This window comes from Carica papaya, chromosome 9 (genome assembly GCF_054855325.1).
Source record: "Carica papaya isolate Zhongbai chromosome 9, ASM5485532v1, whole genome shotgun sequence".
In the NCBI taxonomy this organism is placed as follows: domain Eukaryota; kingdom Viridiplantae; phylum Streptophyta; class Magnoliopsida; order Brassicales; family Caricaceae; genus Carica; species Carica papaya.
This window is the reverse complement of record NC_142317.1, coordinates 17,577,868-17,594,858: the sequence shown is the minus strand read 5'-3', so window position 1 is coordinate 17,594,858 and position 16,991 is coordinate 17,577,868.

Here is a 16,991-nt window from a genome sequence, read left to right as displayed (position 1 = left end):
GAGTTAATTCGCGATTTGAAACTTAGGAATCGTTGGAAGAATATGACTCCTTATAACGAATCTACTTTATAATTACTACCTAATTGTGCGTTATGCATTAGAAAAAAAAAAAGAGAACTTACCTCTATAATGCTTCTAGTCTAACTCTTGTTTTTTTATTTCATTTCCTTATGTTTTTCCTCCTCTTTCTACCAATTATTTTTTAACTCCTCTTATATTTCCTAATCACCTAAAATTGATCACATTATAACACAATAACAAATGTGAGGATAAGATTATGAAGAAATTATATTGTGGTGAAGAAGTTAATAGAACTATTTTTAAAAAAAAAAAAACTATCTTATTATTTTTTATCTAAAGATTGCATCATAAATATAAATCAAAGCATTAAACAAAGATTGAAAGAAATGCCGAAAGCATCAAGAAAGAAAAAAAAATAGAGTGTCATAATCTATTTTTAAATTTATGTAATCAAATATTTTAGAGTTTTAATTTTATTTTTCATTCTAAAGTATCTAATCTTTAAAAGAATTATTACAAGTTGTACTTAAAAAGTATCTAATATAGAGAATTTAATGCTTACTAGGAGTCAAAATTTAGAGATTTATTTCTACATTAGTCTTTAAAATTTAAAAATTAAAGAGATAGAAATCTTATTTTTATTAATTTGAACTTATGTAATCAAATATTTTTTATTTTTAACCTTGTTTTCATTATGTTATCTATGAAATAACTATCATAAGAATAAACTTAAAGAATATCTAAATGCTTATTAGAAGTCAAATTTTAGAGATTTATTTTCTTCATTAGTCTTTAAAATTTAAATATTTGATTCGACTTAAACAATTAAAGAAATAAAAATCTTCTTTTCAAAAAGTAAATATATAAATATGTAATTATATTTAAGCAGATGTTATTAGTTTCTACCTTAATTATTAAAAGTAAAAATATTGATTATGCCTCAATTATCCAAAACTATATTGAAATCTCTATTTAATTTAGGGATTTCGCTGCCAGCCTCGACGGTTTTTATGGTTCTTCCTTCACTTTAAAAGAGGATGTCGGGCTGCAGGGGAAGACGGAAATGAAGAAACTTCATAGCTAGGGTAAACTAAGAGGAAGTTTTTATGCGATTTCTTCAATCAGATTAATCAGCTAGCGCTGGAATCGGGAGCAGAACAAGGGAGGAATCCGTAAATCAAATTAACATCGTCACTGAGAACAAAGGTTAGTGAAATTTGACTCTCACTGCTTGAGTAGAATTTATCTTCTAAATTCTTTAAGATATTTTTTGGAAGAAATGTATTGATATGGGAATAAGGACATTTTTTTGAAATTAGATTAGAACCAGGAGTAAAAACAAAAAAAAAATAGAGAGTGAGATCTAAGGATAAACACAAAATCGGACGAAATGATGGAATTATCTTATGGACAGCTATGAGGAAAGGACATAGCATATGTGCTAAAAACATAGAAGGAAAATTGAAAGGATGAGAACGAGAGAGGGATAGGAAATAAAAAAAGAGAGAAAAATTGTGGTCTGAATCTGATATCTGTTTGGGAATTATTATTCTGTTATCTTTTGTATTTAATTCTCTTGATGTCTGTTTGAGAAATGGTGGTATTGGTGAGTAGAGACAGGGAAATAAACTTAAAAGGGATCAAAAATAAAATAAATATAAAATTCTTGGAGGCAAATCTAGGTGAGCAAAGACAGTATTCTATGTGAGGCTGAAAGTAATGCTGTTTGGAAGTAGGAATGGGATTAACAATAGAACAAACAAACTCTGGGAGCCGATATGGGTGAGTAGAGATAGTGTTCTCTGTGATGCACCTGTAAGAAAAGATTAATTACACAAACTTTAATTAGATGTTTTCTTGAATTTAAATAGATGGGTTAACCCTCAATGGAGAGTAAATATGTTAGTAATATGTATAATAAAAAATAAGTATGCTACATTAATATGTATGAAGCTTACCCTTCCTTACTCCTTGACATATATATATATATATAAACATATAATTCATACATATGATGGTGTATGAGCAACCATAAGTGGCTTTTTGTCGATTTTACTATTTGCTAGCTAAGGTGAATGCATGTCGGACCCGCTGGTTAAGTTGTCCAGTGGGAAATTTAACAATTGGAAAATCATATAATTAAGGAAATCAATGAAAGCCATCTTAATTAACGTTGTCCCAGTCTTTTATGAAAAGAAAAAAAATATATTTTGAGAAAATATGTAAATATGACCCAATTTTAAACCCTAAATAAAAATATTATATTTCACTTACTAATAATTTATAGTATTTTTATAAGCAAAATAAACATATAAAAGATTATGTTATATTAAGATTAGTATAAAATTTAAAAATTAGGACCGAATTATGAATTTGAGAGTTACAACTAAAATCAATAAAGTGGAATGAATGCTAAATAGTATGATTAATGTGTTTGATATTAATAATTATCTTATAAAAGACACCATAATTGGAAATAAAATATTTTGTTGAATAAATATAATTAATTTAATACAATGTATATATTGATAACTTTTAAAAGTGAAAGAATTTGATTTTCTATATCTCCTCAGCTAGCTTTCCATTGAATAAATAGGTGAATATACATCAGTCAAAAAACCCATTTTTTAGGCTGGTATATCTCTATTTACCGTTGTAGAATTTATCTATGAAACAAGAGATCAGTACTCTAATGCTGATATCTATTTATTTACAGCTGGATAAGCTATCTATGGACAATGAGATAACTACAAATATAGGAGCTATATATAAAGTAATATGATCCATATATAAAGTAATAGTTTGCTTGGATATGGTAACATATATACATATATATATATATAGTAGAGGTAAGTGGAGGATTAAGGCAGTAGATCCAAACATCTCATATGAAAAGGATCGAAGGTGACCCCCAAACATGTGAAGACAGCTCCGGCTTTTATATAATTCCCAATTATAAGTATCTTCTTTGAAGTTCCTAGCATTTTTCCTTTGCACCTTCTTGATTCTATGATATTTCTGCATAAATATACATATGTATATATAGATACCATCTTCATTTTTATCTTTATTAATTAATAAAATCTTCTTTTCATATTTTAATATGGTCCCAAAATGTTAAAGTATAAGAGCCAAATTCAAATGCCAAGGAATTTGGTTTACAAGTTCATAAACCTATTTATATATTAATAAATTAAATATATTATATATTTTTACTAATTTGGGTAATATTACAAGAGATAATTATATTTCAATAGTATATTAAATATATTCTTATATATATTAAATAGAATAAAATATTAAAATTTTCAATAAGCTATTCCCATAATTTATCAAACTCAATTTATATATTTTGCACTTATTTAAATTTACTCATTTATTTTCTTTTTAAATATTTGTGACATTCTCTTTCTTGCACAAGTTTTATGCATCAGAAGTCATAGTAGCCTTAGAATACCTACACATGACAGGGATAGTTTACGATGATTTGAAGCCCGAAAACGTACTAGTAAGATTCGACAGCCATGTGTTGATTGACCTTGATCTCTCATTAAAAAGCAATAACAACACATCAAAGATCCACATAATTTTCAATCAAAATACATCATCAATCATAAAAACAAGTTGTTATCATAATAGTCAACCCAACTTTTCTAATTCATCATGTATTCTACCCAATTGTATCACACCTACAATAGCCTCCTGCTTACATCTTAGTCAACACAAACAAAAAAAAGGCATCACATTGTGTGGCTATGGAAATCATCACATAGCCAATTGACGTCCGATCAATGTCTTATGTTGGGACCCACAAGTACTTAGCACCAAAAATTATGTCTTGTAAAAGACATGGAAATAGTTTGATGATCAAACCTTAGCTAAAAAATCGAAAATGTGACTGAAATGTTATTACTTACTAATCACATTCAGTTACAACACTCAATTTTTGAAAATTCATATAGTCTTCAATTCTAATAGTAATCATATACTTTTAGTATTATGAAACGCTTACAATGTAAATAAAATAGTTTGGCAACCAAAAATTTGCCAAAGAAATAAAAAATTGTGGCCAAAAAGTTAATTCATGCTAAGTACATTTTACAACAGTACTTTATTTTTAGAATTTGTATGTTATTTAATTCTAGTCCAAAATTATGCAATCTTTCTATTTATGATAAGTTTATAATATACATGGATAAACTAGTTTGGTAGCCACAATTTAGGAAGAAAATCACAAAATGGCGAAAAACTCTAGTTTTTAATATTTTCTGAAACCACAGGTTTTTGAAAATTCAAAACTTTTTCAATTCTAATTTGAATTGTGCAATTTTAGTGTATATGGAAGATTTATGATATGTAAAATAAATAAATATAAGCTTAGTTGGGTTTCACTTTTGGCTCCTTGGTGGCATTTTCATTGATTATCTTGCAATTATGTCCCTTGTGAGACCTTTCTTAATTATAGAGTTAATTATTTTTCCTTTTGAGATATGAACCAAGCAAGAAATATGATGGATTTGCAAGCTATAAAATACAAATATGATACAACATTTATATTTACATTAACTAGGCTTAATAACCTTGCAATTTCTTTTGTTGAGGTGTCAATTTTAGAAACAATATAATTTTAATTTAAAAAGTATTTTTAATTGAAAATTGATAAAAATTCATCGAGTAATAATCATTTATAAAGTTTATAGTAAATGAAATTAATAGAACCAATTTCCCTCATATCAGTTTGTAATTAGAATTTTCTTATAAAATTTTAATTTATTTAGTTCGAACAGGATGATATTATATCAATATGTTTATATAATTCCCAATTCTAAGTATCTTCTTTGAAGTTTCTAACCTTTCCCCTTTGCACCTTCTTGATTCTATCGTATTTCAGCATAAAAATATATATATATATGTATATATAGATACCATCTTCATTTTCATCTTTATTAGTTAATAAAATCTTCTTTCATATTTTAATATGGTCCAATGTTAAAGTATAAGAGCCAAATTCAAATATGAAGGAATTTGGTTTACAAGTTCATAAACCTGTTTATATATTAATAAATTAAATATATTATATATTTTTACTAATTTGGGTTGTAACACCCCAACCCTTTTCTTTTTTTTAATTTTAAATTTTTTTTATAATTATTAGATTAATTTATGTAATAATATATTGAATTTAATTTAGTTTAATTTATTTTAATGCAAATAATAATAATAATAATAATAAAAAAGGGTAAAAATTATTTAGAGATTTAACTGAAAATGATTTTGGGAAAAGGGGGTGAAAATTTGGGTTCTGGGGGTATTTTTGAAAGAAAAATTGAAAACCGATAGTCAAAACGTAATTTAAAAAAATTGTGCCACGTCAGCTGCCCGGTCAGCAGCCCCAGCCAACCAGGACGCGCCAGATGGCAAAGACACTGATGCGGGAGGCCACGCGAAAGGGAGCCGCGTGGGCGATCCGCATGCGTGCAATCAAACAGCTGAGATCCGTTCCGGCGTGCACGAACAACCCAGATCAAAAACGCGCACAGACGGCCCAGATTGCATCGCGCACGGATGGCGCAGATTGAATCGCGATGAACGGTTCAGATTCATTTCCTATTTAATCATGATCAGACAGTTCAGATTAAATGCGATGGATGGCTCAGATCAAAAGCGGATGGTTATAAATAATCTCATCCGCACCCAAACCCTAACCCTAGCCACCAGAGCCCCTCACCGGAGAAGATAGCCCAGGTGCCGGGGAGCCGACCGCCGCCACCGCCGTCGTACCGGAGCAATTTTTGGCCACTAAACGAGATAAAAATTCTACTCTTTACTCAGAATTCGATTTCTAAACCCACCTATGACCAAATCGGAGCAAAAACACAAGCCAATTGCCCAGAAAACACCACCAAAGCCCAGCGATGCCGCCACGGGTTGTCTCAGTTTTTGCCTCCGATGAGGCCCTTCCCGATTCCCGTTTGATGTAATTTTTCCACCATTGTGACCACCGTTCCCTCCTCTACAGGTTGACCGGAACAAAACACCAAACCGCGACGCGAACCGGAGGAGACGCTGCACCGGAGAGCCCCACCGTCGGTAAGTTTTGGTTTTCTATATTTTTTCAGTCCACCGAGGGCCCTATGGGTGTTTTCTCACAAGAACCAATGCAAGTTTGGCTGAATCCGGCCGAAAACGGCTGGAAACAGCCAACCCAAGGCAAAACGCCGCTGCAAGCGGCAGCACCGTCGCTGGAGTACGGCGGAGCTGCCGTACCGGAATTTCGAAATTGGTCGAGTAGGCCCTAGGTCTAATTTTTGGGTTATTTGGGACATGTGTAGGTACCATAAGCGCGTTTCAGTTTCTGGAAAAAAAAATTCAGGAAACCCAGGGACCACCCGTAGGCATAGTGAAAATGTAGTTATCGGCGTCAGATCAGATAAGGACCCCTCACCCTATTTTCTATCACGGGATTGAAGTCTGAATAAATGATAAAACTGTATTTTGTACAAATTGAGTAGATATGCATAATTAATTACGGTTGCTAATGGAGCCCGAATCGGACATATTTCTCTCTCAGTTCCTGTTTGATTTATTTTACAGTTTAAATGCATTATGGTATCTAGTTTATTTATTCTATGGTTTTGAATGCATGAATCACTGTTTACTTCATTACTGCTTGATTTTGTGAATCAAAGATATGCTTGCCTTGTTGGATGCACGTTGCTTATTTAAGTATTCATGTTTGAATGGGTAACGGAGACTAAGGAAAAAATCAGAAAGGGGTGTGAATTGATAATTGGATAAGATGACAGCCTCACTAGATATCCTAGGAGATGGTGGACGGACCGGGTCCATAGGGAACCCTATCAGGAACGTTCTCTCATACCGGATGGGGTATGGAGACTTTATTGTTTGGTGCCCATACCGGACGGAGTATGGGGATGGCCCTGAAATTAAGTTTGTTAAGGGATTGGTTCACATGTAGCGGGGACCCCTATGGATCCCGATGGATACTAGTAGACTGATGAAAAGGGGGCAACTGTTGTTTAATGATTGAAATATAAAAGTATGACATGTGCTATATTACAGATTATGTATGAATTCATGATATCTATGATGTTATTGTTTCCATGGGTCGTTTTTTATAAATCTCACTGAGGTAAGTGGACGATAAATGGTTTGATTATTGATAAATGATTTTGTTTAAAATTTGTGCTCCATTAGTTATTTTTGGTTTTTTACCAACCTTTACTTCTGTGACAGTGATATAGTGTGACGTCCTTACTAGGCTAGTGTAGCTCATTCCTTAACCATTTCAGATCAGGAGGACTTGGTTCCCAAGCTTGATCCATAAGAAGATGGCGAGTAGATGCCTCGATGTCTTATAGTTTTCTTTATAGTCTATCATTTCTAGTATTTCCTTTAAAGGACTTATTCTTTGATATTGTTAGTACGTTTAAGCTATTGTGTAAGGGATATTAATCAGAACCTTTTATTTCGCTTCCGCACACATATTTTTTTTATATATTTCCTTTCGAATTTTTGGGGCCGTTACAGTTGGTATCAGAGCCAAGTTCCTCGGACTCGTCCCTTACACAATGATACTTAAAGAAACACTAAACCAATGAATCATTACTCAATCCTTCCTTGTGAAATACAGGTACGGAGATATGAGAAGAGGAAGACCCTCACTAAACCGAGCAGCTCGGGATGGTTCACTTCGCGAAGACGTTGACAAGATATTTGAGATGTTGGAGAGACTCATTGCTACCCAGTAGGGCCGAAAGGGGAGAAGGGAGCTACCTGATCCTCCCCCGCTGCCACAGGTTGAGCCACCACTGCAGCAAGAGGATCCCGAGCCACCCCAGTACGAGCTTACTCCTCCACAGTACCACCCGGTGCCACCACCGCAGTATAATCCGGTGCCCTAGCCATAATACTGCCCGGCACTGCCACAGTATAATCCGGTGCCCCCACCATATCAGCAAGTACCACCACAGGACCCCCAGTCTATCCTCAGCCTGGCCCAGTCTCTCCTCCACAGGACCCAGCTTCTTCCATGATTGACCCAGGTTATGTAGAGAGGTACAGGAGACTGAACCCATCCACTTTTGCAGGGGAATCCTCCTTTGAAGATGCCCAGTATTAGTTAGCGGAGACGGAGAAGGCCTTCAAGACCCTAGAAATGACTCCCGAGCAGAGGGTCACCCTTGCTACTTATATGCTGGTGGGAGAAGCAGACCGCTAGTGGGAACTCAAGCAGACCACCCTGCCTGTTCAAGTCACTTGGAAACAGTTCTTAGTAGCCTTCCATGCAGAGTACCTCCCAGAGCACATCCGACATCTTAAGGAGATTGAGTTTGTCCAGATGGTCCAGGAGAACATGACGGTGTCAGAATATGCCCATAAGTTCCTAGAGTATGACAGATACTCCCCTGAGACGTTGATGGATGAGGGCAGAAAGGTTAGGAGGTTCCAGTGGGGCCTCCGCCCAGAGATCAAACAACACCTATTTGTATTGGAGCTCAAGACATACTCAGCCGTTCTGGACAAGGCACAGTTAGTGGAGAGGAGCCTCCACACCCTCCCTCAGTCAGCAGGGAACCACAGACCCTCAGCTCCACTCCGCAGACCAGCACCTACTGCGCTTGTCCAACAGAACAAGAGGCCCAAACCGGTGATCTAGGCTCCCCCTCAGGCTCCAGTGGTAGGACGTGATAAGATCTGGCAGCATTGCGGCAGGGATCATAGGGATCAACCATGCTACCGCCTCAACAACACTTGTTGCATATGTGGTAGTACCCAACACTATACAAGAGTGCCCAAGGAACTAGAATAAGGAAGACCTCCTATCCAGGGCAGGGCTTACAACCTCACCCAGCAGGATGCCGATGCCGACCCGGACATAGTACTGGGTATGTACACTATCTATAACCATCTTGCTCATATTTTGTTTGACACTGGTGCATCGCATTCATTTGTTTCACCTGTTTTGCATCCAAAATTAATGTATTACCTGATAAACTTGATTCAATGTTATTTGTATCTACTGCTGGGAGTGTAACACTATTAGGAGAAGTTGTCTAAAGGGCGTGTGCCGCAGAGATAGCAAATAGAAAGCTGAGTGTAGACCTAATAGAATTAGGCACGGGGAATTTTGATGTAATTTTAGGGATGGATTGGCTAGTGGCATATCACGCCACCGTAGATTACTTTAGCAAGAAGGTTGTATTTAATCCTCCTAATGAAGAGCCATTTACAAATTAATAAAATTATTTAGTATTTATTCTTTGATGGCAAGTTTTCTTATTTGTCGAGTACCTTAACCTTGCTATTTTCTCTAGCTAGGCAAACCCAAGAAAGAGAATTATATTCAAGAGATTTCGATAGTCCGGGACTTCTCAGATGTATTTTCAGATGAACTACCCGGACTGCCAGTGGACAAGGAAGTCAAGTTCACCATAGATCTACAACCAGACACCCAGCCTATTTCAGTTGCTCCTTACAGCATGAGCCGCGTTGATATGGAGGAGCTGAGGAAACAGATCACTGAATTGCAAGACAGTGGTTTTATCAAACATAGTGTGTCCCCTTGGGGTGCTGGAGTCACTTTTGCCAGGAAGGGAGACGAAACATTGAAACTATGTATTGATTACAGAGGATTGAACATGATCACAATCAAGAACAAGTATCCCCTTCCCAGGATTGATGAGCTCTTCGATCAGTTGCAGGGTGCGCAGGTCTTCTCCAAAATAGACCTGCGATCAAGCTACCATCAGGTGAAAATAAGGACAGAAGGCATCCCCAAAACAGCCTTTCGAACCAAGTACGGACACTATGAGTTCCTGGTCATGCCATTTGGGCTAACCAACGCCCCAGCCATCTTCATGGATCTGATGAATAGGGTCTTCAGATAATTCTTAGATCAATTTGTTATCGTGTTCATCGATGACATCCTGGTCTACTCAAAAAGTAGAGAGGAACATGTTCACCATCTAGCCCAGGTTTTGCAGGTTCTTAGAAGAAAGAAGCTGTATGCAAAGTTGAGTAAGTTTGGATTCTGGCTTAAGCAGACCACCTTCTTAGGGCATATCATATCAAATGATGGAGTATCAATGAATCCTAAAAAGGTTAAAGCGGTGCTCGGCTGGGAGAAATTGGCATCAGTTAAAGAAATCTGAGCTTCCTAGGAATGGCTGGCTATTACCGCAGGTTCATTGAAGGATTTTCTAGTCTAGCGGCTCCCCTAACCTGACTCACAAAGAAGAATGCCAAGTTTAAGTGGAATGAGGACTGTGAAAGAAGTTTTTCAAAACTAAAGAAGTGGCTGACTACTGCACCTGTGCTAGCCTTACCGAGTTGATCGGGGGGATATACGGTTCACAGTGATGTCTCCTATCTAGGCCTGGGTTGTGTTCTAATGCAGTATGGGAAGGTCATAGCTTATGGGTCCAGACAGTTAAAGAGTCATGAAAAAATTATCCTACCCATGACTTGGAGTTTGCTGCAATCATACACGCCTTGAAGACCTGGCGCCATTACTTATATGGAGAGACCTTTCAAATCTATACCGATCACAAGAGTTTGAAACACATATTCACTCAGAAGGATCTCAACATGCGTCAAAAAATGTGGATAGAACTTCTTAAAGACTATGATTGTGATATCTTGTACCATCCGGGTAAGGGCAACGTGGTAGCCGATGCACTCAGTAGAAAAGGTGCAGGAATCTTAGCGCATTTAATGGTCTCAGAATACAGGCAAATTAGGGCTACACAATAGGTTCAACTTCAGGACTTGAGGAGAGCCACATGTTTGAGTCATTTGACCATCCAGCCTGAGTTAATCTAGAGAATAAGGGAAACTCAGTCAGCTGATCCCGCCCTAGTAGCCCTCAAGAACAATGCAAAACAGGGAGTTAGTTTAGAATTCTGAGTCTCTGCCGATGGGTTACTCCAATTTTAGGACAGGGTGTGTGTTCCAAATGACAGTGAGTTGAAGAGAGACATCATGAAAGAGGTCCATAGCTCAAAGTTTGTCATGCATCCTGGAAGCACCAAAATGTACCAAAGCATGCAAACCCGGTTTTGGTGGAATGGGATGAAAAAGGACATAGCTGACTTTGTGCCTAAATACTTGATATGTCAGCAGGTTAAGGCAGAGCATCAGAGCCCAGGTGGGCTACTTCAGCCTTTACCGATTCCGAAATGGAAGTGGGAACATATCACCATGGACTTTATGACAGGGTTACCTAAGGCACGCTCAGGACATGACGCCATCTGGGTAATTGTTGACCGGCTCACCAAGTCTTCCCACTTCTTAGCCATCAGGATGACCGATCGCTTGGACAAGTTGGCAAGAATTTATATCCAAGAAATAGTCAGATTGCATGGAGTCCCAGTAACAGTGGTGTCCGACAGAGACCTATGACCCTAGGTTCACTTATCGATTTTGGAGTAGCTTTCAGCAAGCCATGGGAATGAAGCTGTCCCTCAGTACTGCCTTCCACCCCTAGACTGATGGACAATCAGAAAGGACAATCCGTACACTTGAGGATATGCTTTGAGCTTGTGTCCTTAACTCTGGGGGTCATTGGGACGACCATCTGCCCCTGATAGAATTTGCCTACAATTACAGCTACCAAGCGAGCATTGGCATGGCTCCGTATGAGGCATTATATGGGCGTCCATGTAGATCGCTGATTTGTTGGGAAGAAGTGGGTGATAGAAGATTGTTCGACCCGGAGCTGGTAGAGGAGACCACATCTAAGATAGTTAAGATCAGGAGAAACATTCAGACGGCTCAGAGCAGGCAGAAGAGTTACGCGAACACCTGGAGGAGAGATTCAACATTTGAGAAAGGCGACCGAGTGTTCCTTAAGATCACTCCTTTCAAGAAAATTAGTAGGTTTGGTAGGAGGGGAAAACTGAACCCCCAATTTATTGGACCATTTGAAGTCTTAGACAGGATTGGTACCGCCGCCTATAGACTAGCACTACCTCCAGAGCTTTCCAAGGTCCACAATGTGTTCCATGTGTCCATGTTATGCAAGTACAACCTGGACCCCTCTCATGTCTTGGCCCACGAACCTCTCCCACTCTAGGAGGACTTATCCTACGAGGAAGTACTAGTCGGCATTACGGATCGAAAGAGTAGATTACTCCGCAACTGGAAAATATCCTTTGTAAAGGTCGTATGGCAAAACCACACACCAAGGGAGGCTACATGGGAGCTAGAATCAGACTTTAGAGCCCAGTACCCCCATTTGTTCGATCAAGAGTAAGAGGCAAATTTAAGAGACCAAATTTCTTTAAAGGGGGGAGAGTTGTAACACCCCAACCCCTTTCTTTTTTCTAATTTTAATTTTTTTTTTGTAATTATTATATGCATATAATGATTAATTTATGTAACAATATATTGAATTTAATTTAGTTTAATTTATTTTAATGGAAATAATAATAATAATAATAAAAAGGGGTAAAAAATTTTATGGATTTAATTGAAAAAAAATTTGGGAAAAAGGGGTGAAAATTTGGGTTCTGGGGGTATTTTTGAAAGAAAAATAAGAAACCGGGGGTCAAAATATAATTTAAAAAAATTATGTCACATCAGCTGCCCGGTCAGCAGCCCTGGCTAACTAAGACGCGTAGGTGGCAGAGACACTGACGCGGGAGGCCACATGGAAGGGAGCCGCGCGAGTGATCCGCGTGCATATGATCGAACGACTGTGATCCGTTCCCGCACGCAGGGACGGCCCAGATTGAATCGTAATGAACGGTCCAGATTCATTTCCTATTTAATCGCAACTGGACGGTCCAGATAAAAAACGCGCAGAGACGGCCCAGATTGAATCGCGATGAACGGTCCAGATTCATTTCCTATTTAATCGCGACTGGATGGTCCAGATTAAATGCGATGAATGGCTCAGATCAAAAGTGGATGGTTATAAATAATCTCATCTGCACCCAAACCCTAACCCTAGCCGCTAGAGCCCCTCACCGGAGAAGATAGCTCAACCGTCGGGGAGCCGACCACCGCCACCCGCCACCGTACTGTAGCAATTTTCAGCCGCCAAACAAGGTAAAAATTCTACCTTTTACTCAGAATTCAATTTTTAAACCCACCTATGGCAAAATTGGAGCAAAAACACCGGCCAATGGGTCGAAAAATGCCGCCGAAGCCCAACGGCGCCGTCGCGGGTTGTCTCGATTTTTGCCTCCGATGAGGCCCTTTTCGATTCCTGTTCGATGTAATTTTTCCACCATTGTGACCGTCGTTCCCTCCTCTACAGGTTGACCAGAGCAAAACACCAAACCGCGACGCGAGCTGGAGGAGCCGCTGCACCGGAGAGCCCCACTGCCAATAAGTTTTAGTTTTCTGTAATTTTTCAGTCCACTGAGGGCCCTAGGGGTGTTTTCTCATAGGAACCAATGCAAGTTTGGCTGAATCCGACAGAAAATGGCTGGAAACAGCCAACCCTAGGTGGATCGCCGCCGTGCCGGAATTCTAAAATTGGCCTAGTAGACCCTGGGTCTGAGTTTTGGGTTATTTGGGACATGTGTAGGTACCATAAGCCCGTTTCAGTTCTTGAAAAAAAATTTAGGGAACCCAGGAACCACCCGTAGACGTAGTGAAAATCTAGTTTTCGGCGTCAAATCAGGTAAGGACCCCTCACCCTATTTCCTATCATGGGATTGAAGTCTGAATAAATGATAAAACTGCATTTTGCACAAATTGAGTAGATATGCATAATAATGGAGCCCAAATCAGACATATTTCTCTGTCAGTTCTTGTTTGATTTATTTTACAGTTTAAATGCATTATGGTATCTAGTTTATTTATTCTATGATTTTGAATGCATGAATCACTGTTTACTTCACTACTGCTTGATTTTGTAAATCTAAGATATGCTTGCCTTGTTGGATGCACGTTGCTTGTTTAAGTCTTCATGTTTGAATGGGTAATGGAGACTAAGAAAAAAATTAGAAAGGGGTGTGAATTGATAATTGGATAAGATGACAGCCTCACTAGATATCTTGGGAGATGGTGGACGGACCGGGTCCATAAGGAACCCTACCGGGAACGTTCTCTCATACCAGACGGGGTATGGAGACTTTATTGTTTGGCGCCCATACCGGACGGGGTATGGGGATGACCTTAGAAATTAAGTTTGTTAAGGGAATGGTTCACGTGTAGCGGGGACCCCTATGGATCCCCATGGATACTAGTAGGCTGATGAAAAGGGGGCAACTGTTGTTTGATGATTGAAATATAAAAGTATGACATGTGCTATGTTACAGATTATGTATGAATTCAAGATATCTATGATGTTATTATTTCCATGGGTCGTTTTTTATAAATCTCACTGAGGTAAGTGGACGGTAAATGGTTTGATTATTGATAAATGAATTTGTTTAAAATTTGTGCTCCATTGGTTGTTTTTGATTTTCTACCAACCTTTACTTCTGTGACAGTGATATAGTATGACGTCCTTACTGGGCTAGTGTAGCTCATTCCTTACTTATCCATTTTAGATCAGGAGGACTTGATTCCCGAGCCCGATCCACAAGAAGAAAGCGAGTAGATGCCTAGATGTCTTATAGTTTTTCATTTCTAGTATTTCCTTTAGAGGACTTATTCTTTGATATTGTTAGTACGTTTAAGTTATTGTGTAAGGGATATTATTTAGAACTTTTATTTCGCTTCCGCACACATTTTTTTTTATATATTCCCTTTTGAATTTCTAGGGCCGTTACATGGGTAATATATTCTTAAATATATTAAATAGAATAAAGTATTAAAATTTTCAACAAGCTATTCGCATAACTTATCAAACTCAATTTTATATGTTTCAAAGTCATTTAAATTTATTCATTTATTTTTTTTTTAAAAAGATTTGTGGCCTTCTCTTTTTTGCACAAGTCTTATGCATATAAGGTCATAGTGGCCATAGAATACTTACATATGATGGGGATAGTTTATCGTGATTTGAATCCCAAAAATGCATTATTAAGATTTGACGGCCACAATTTTGTTGACTAACTTTGATCTCTTACGAAAAGACGGTAATTCCACATCAACGATCCATATAATTTCTTATCAAAATGCATCATCAATCACAAAAACAAGTTGTAATCCTGATGATCAACCCAACTTTTCTAATTCATCATGCATTCCTTCCAATTATATCACATCTGCAATAGCCTCCTGCTTACACCCTAGCCAACACAAATAAAAAAAAGTCAACACATCACACTATTGTGGAAATCATCATAGAGTCAATCAATGTCCAATCAATGTCTTTTATTGGGACCCACGAGTACTTTGCACCAGAAATTTTGTCTGGTGAAAGGCATAGAAACACAGTTGATTGGTGGACACTAGGGATATTCATATTTAAAATGTTATATGGGATGACGCCGTGTAAGGGAGTTGACTAGGAGTTGCCCTTGGCGAATATTGTGGCCTGAGCACTTGAGTTTCCCAAAGAAACTATGGTTTTGGAGCCAGTAAAGGATTTGATCACACGACTATTAATCAAGGACCCCACCAGGAAAATAGGGTCCACAATGGGTGCAATGGCAATCAAACGACACCAATTTTTTAATGGCCTTAATTTTCCACTTTTGAGATGTATAAAATAACCATTTGTTCCTTCTCCTGTATCTTGTAAGGAGTTTGTTTCATTTGATAGTACTATAGAGAGTTCAATAGAGTATTTCTAGGAAGTAAAAAATTTATTCTTTAATTTACATGATATATGCTTTTTTTTATGTATATCAAAATTTAATAACTAAATAGAAGTGAGATTTAAGTAATTTGTACATTGGGGCAAGAAATTTTAATGAATTTCATGTTGAAAGGTTCAATATTTATAAAAAATATATAATTAAAGATTTACTGGATCAATTTTTCTAAAGAATGATATAACATTTTCAATTGTTCTCAATTAATATCTTTACTTAACAGTCTAAAAGTAATACTAATTTCTCTAATATGTGGTATAAGAGGTAGTAATACTCTTTTTAAGGTATTACTTAGATAAAACTGAAATGTATTGCATCAAGGTTCTGATAACATCAAATAGGAAAACTCATGGATCCTTGTGTAGTGCTTCATTACTACTTACCTAATTTGGGATAAACAATGTTAAAGTTCAAGGGTAGTTGAGGATAAGGAAACTTTTGGCTTGTAGAGCTATTTTGAGATGCCTATGAGGTTACAAGATAGCTTTACCAAAATGTTGTGTAGGGTTTTAAAATTGTTCTCATATTCTAGACCTATCTTAAGACAGCTATGAGATTTTGAGCATCTATTAGGTCTTAATAAAGCTCTAAAACTGCAGTATTACATCTAAATCTTAAGGTTTTAGTCTTTTTTTTTTTCTTAATGTTGCACTAAGATACAATTTTTTTGTCCTAAAATTTAATTTAGTATAGATTTTGTTTTACTTGGTTATATGGTAAATTTTGTACCAAGTATAAATTTCATACTTCATGAATATTTTTCTGAGTTTAGGTTTATACTTAAGGATGTTTAAGCTTTCATTTTGCATTTTATTTCCTTTCTTAGTTTGATTCAAAAGTATAATAAGAATAATACATAGCTTAGCTAGAGATGAACAAGGACTTCTGAAAGATAGATATTGTTCATGAACCTCCTCAGTTTTTGCTTCACTTGAGCATGATGGTTTTGGTCATTTACTTGAGAATGATGATTTTTATTGTTAATGAATAATGATTTTATCTTAAAAGAAATAATGTTATATTGGATGTTATTGTATTGACTTCCATTATACAAGTTGATTCAGTACTAAAAACAGATACTACTAAATTTATATTTTAATCAAATAATAAAATAAAACTTAATTTGAATGAATTATTTAATATTATAATAAATAAGTGAATTGAATAACATATATTTATTGTTTAAAATATAGTATTTGACGACCAATTATAAGAATTGACACTTTAGTG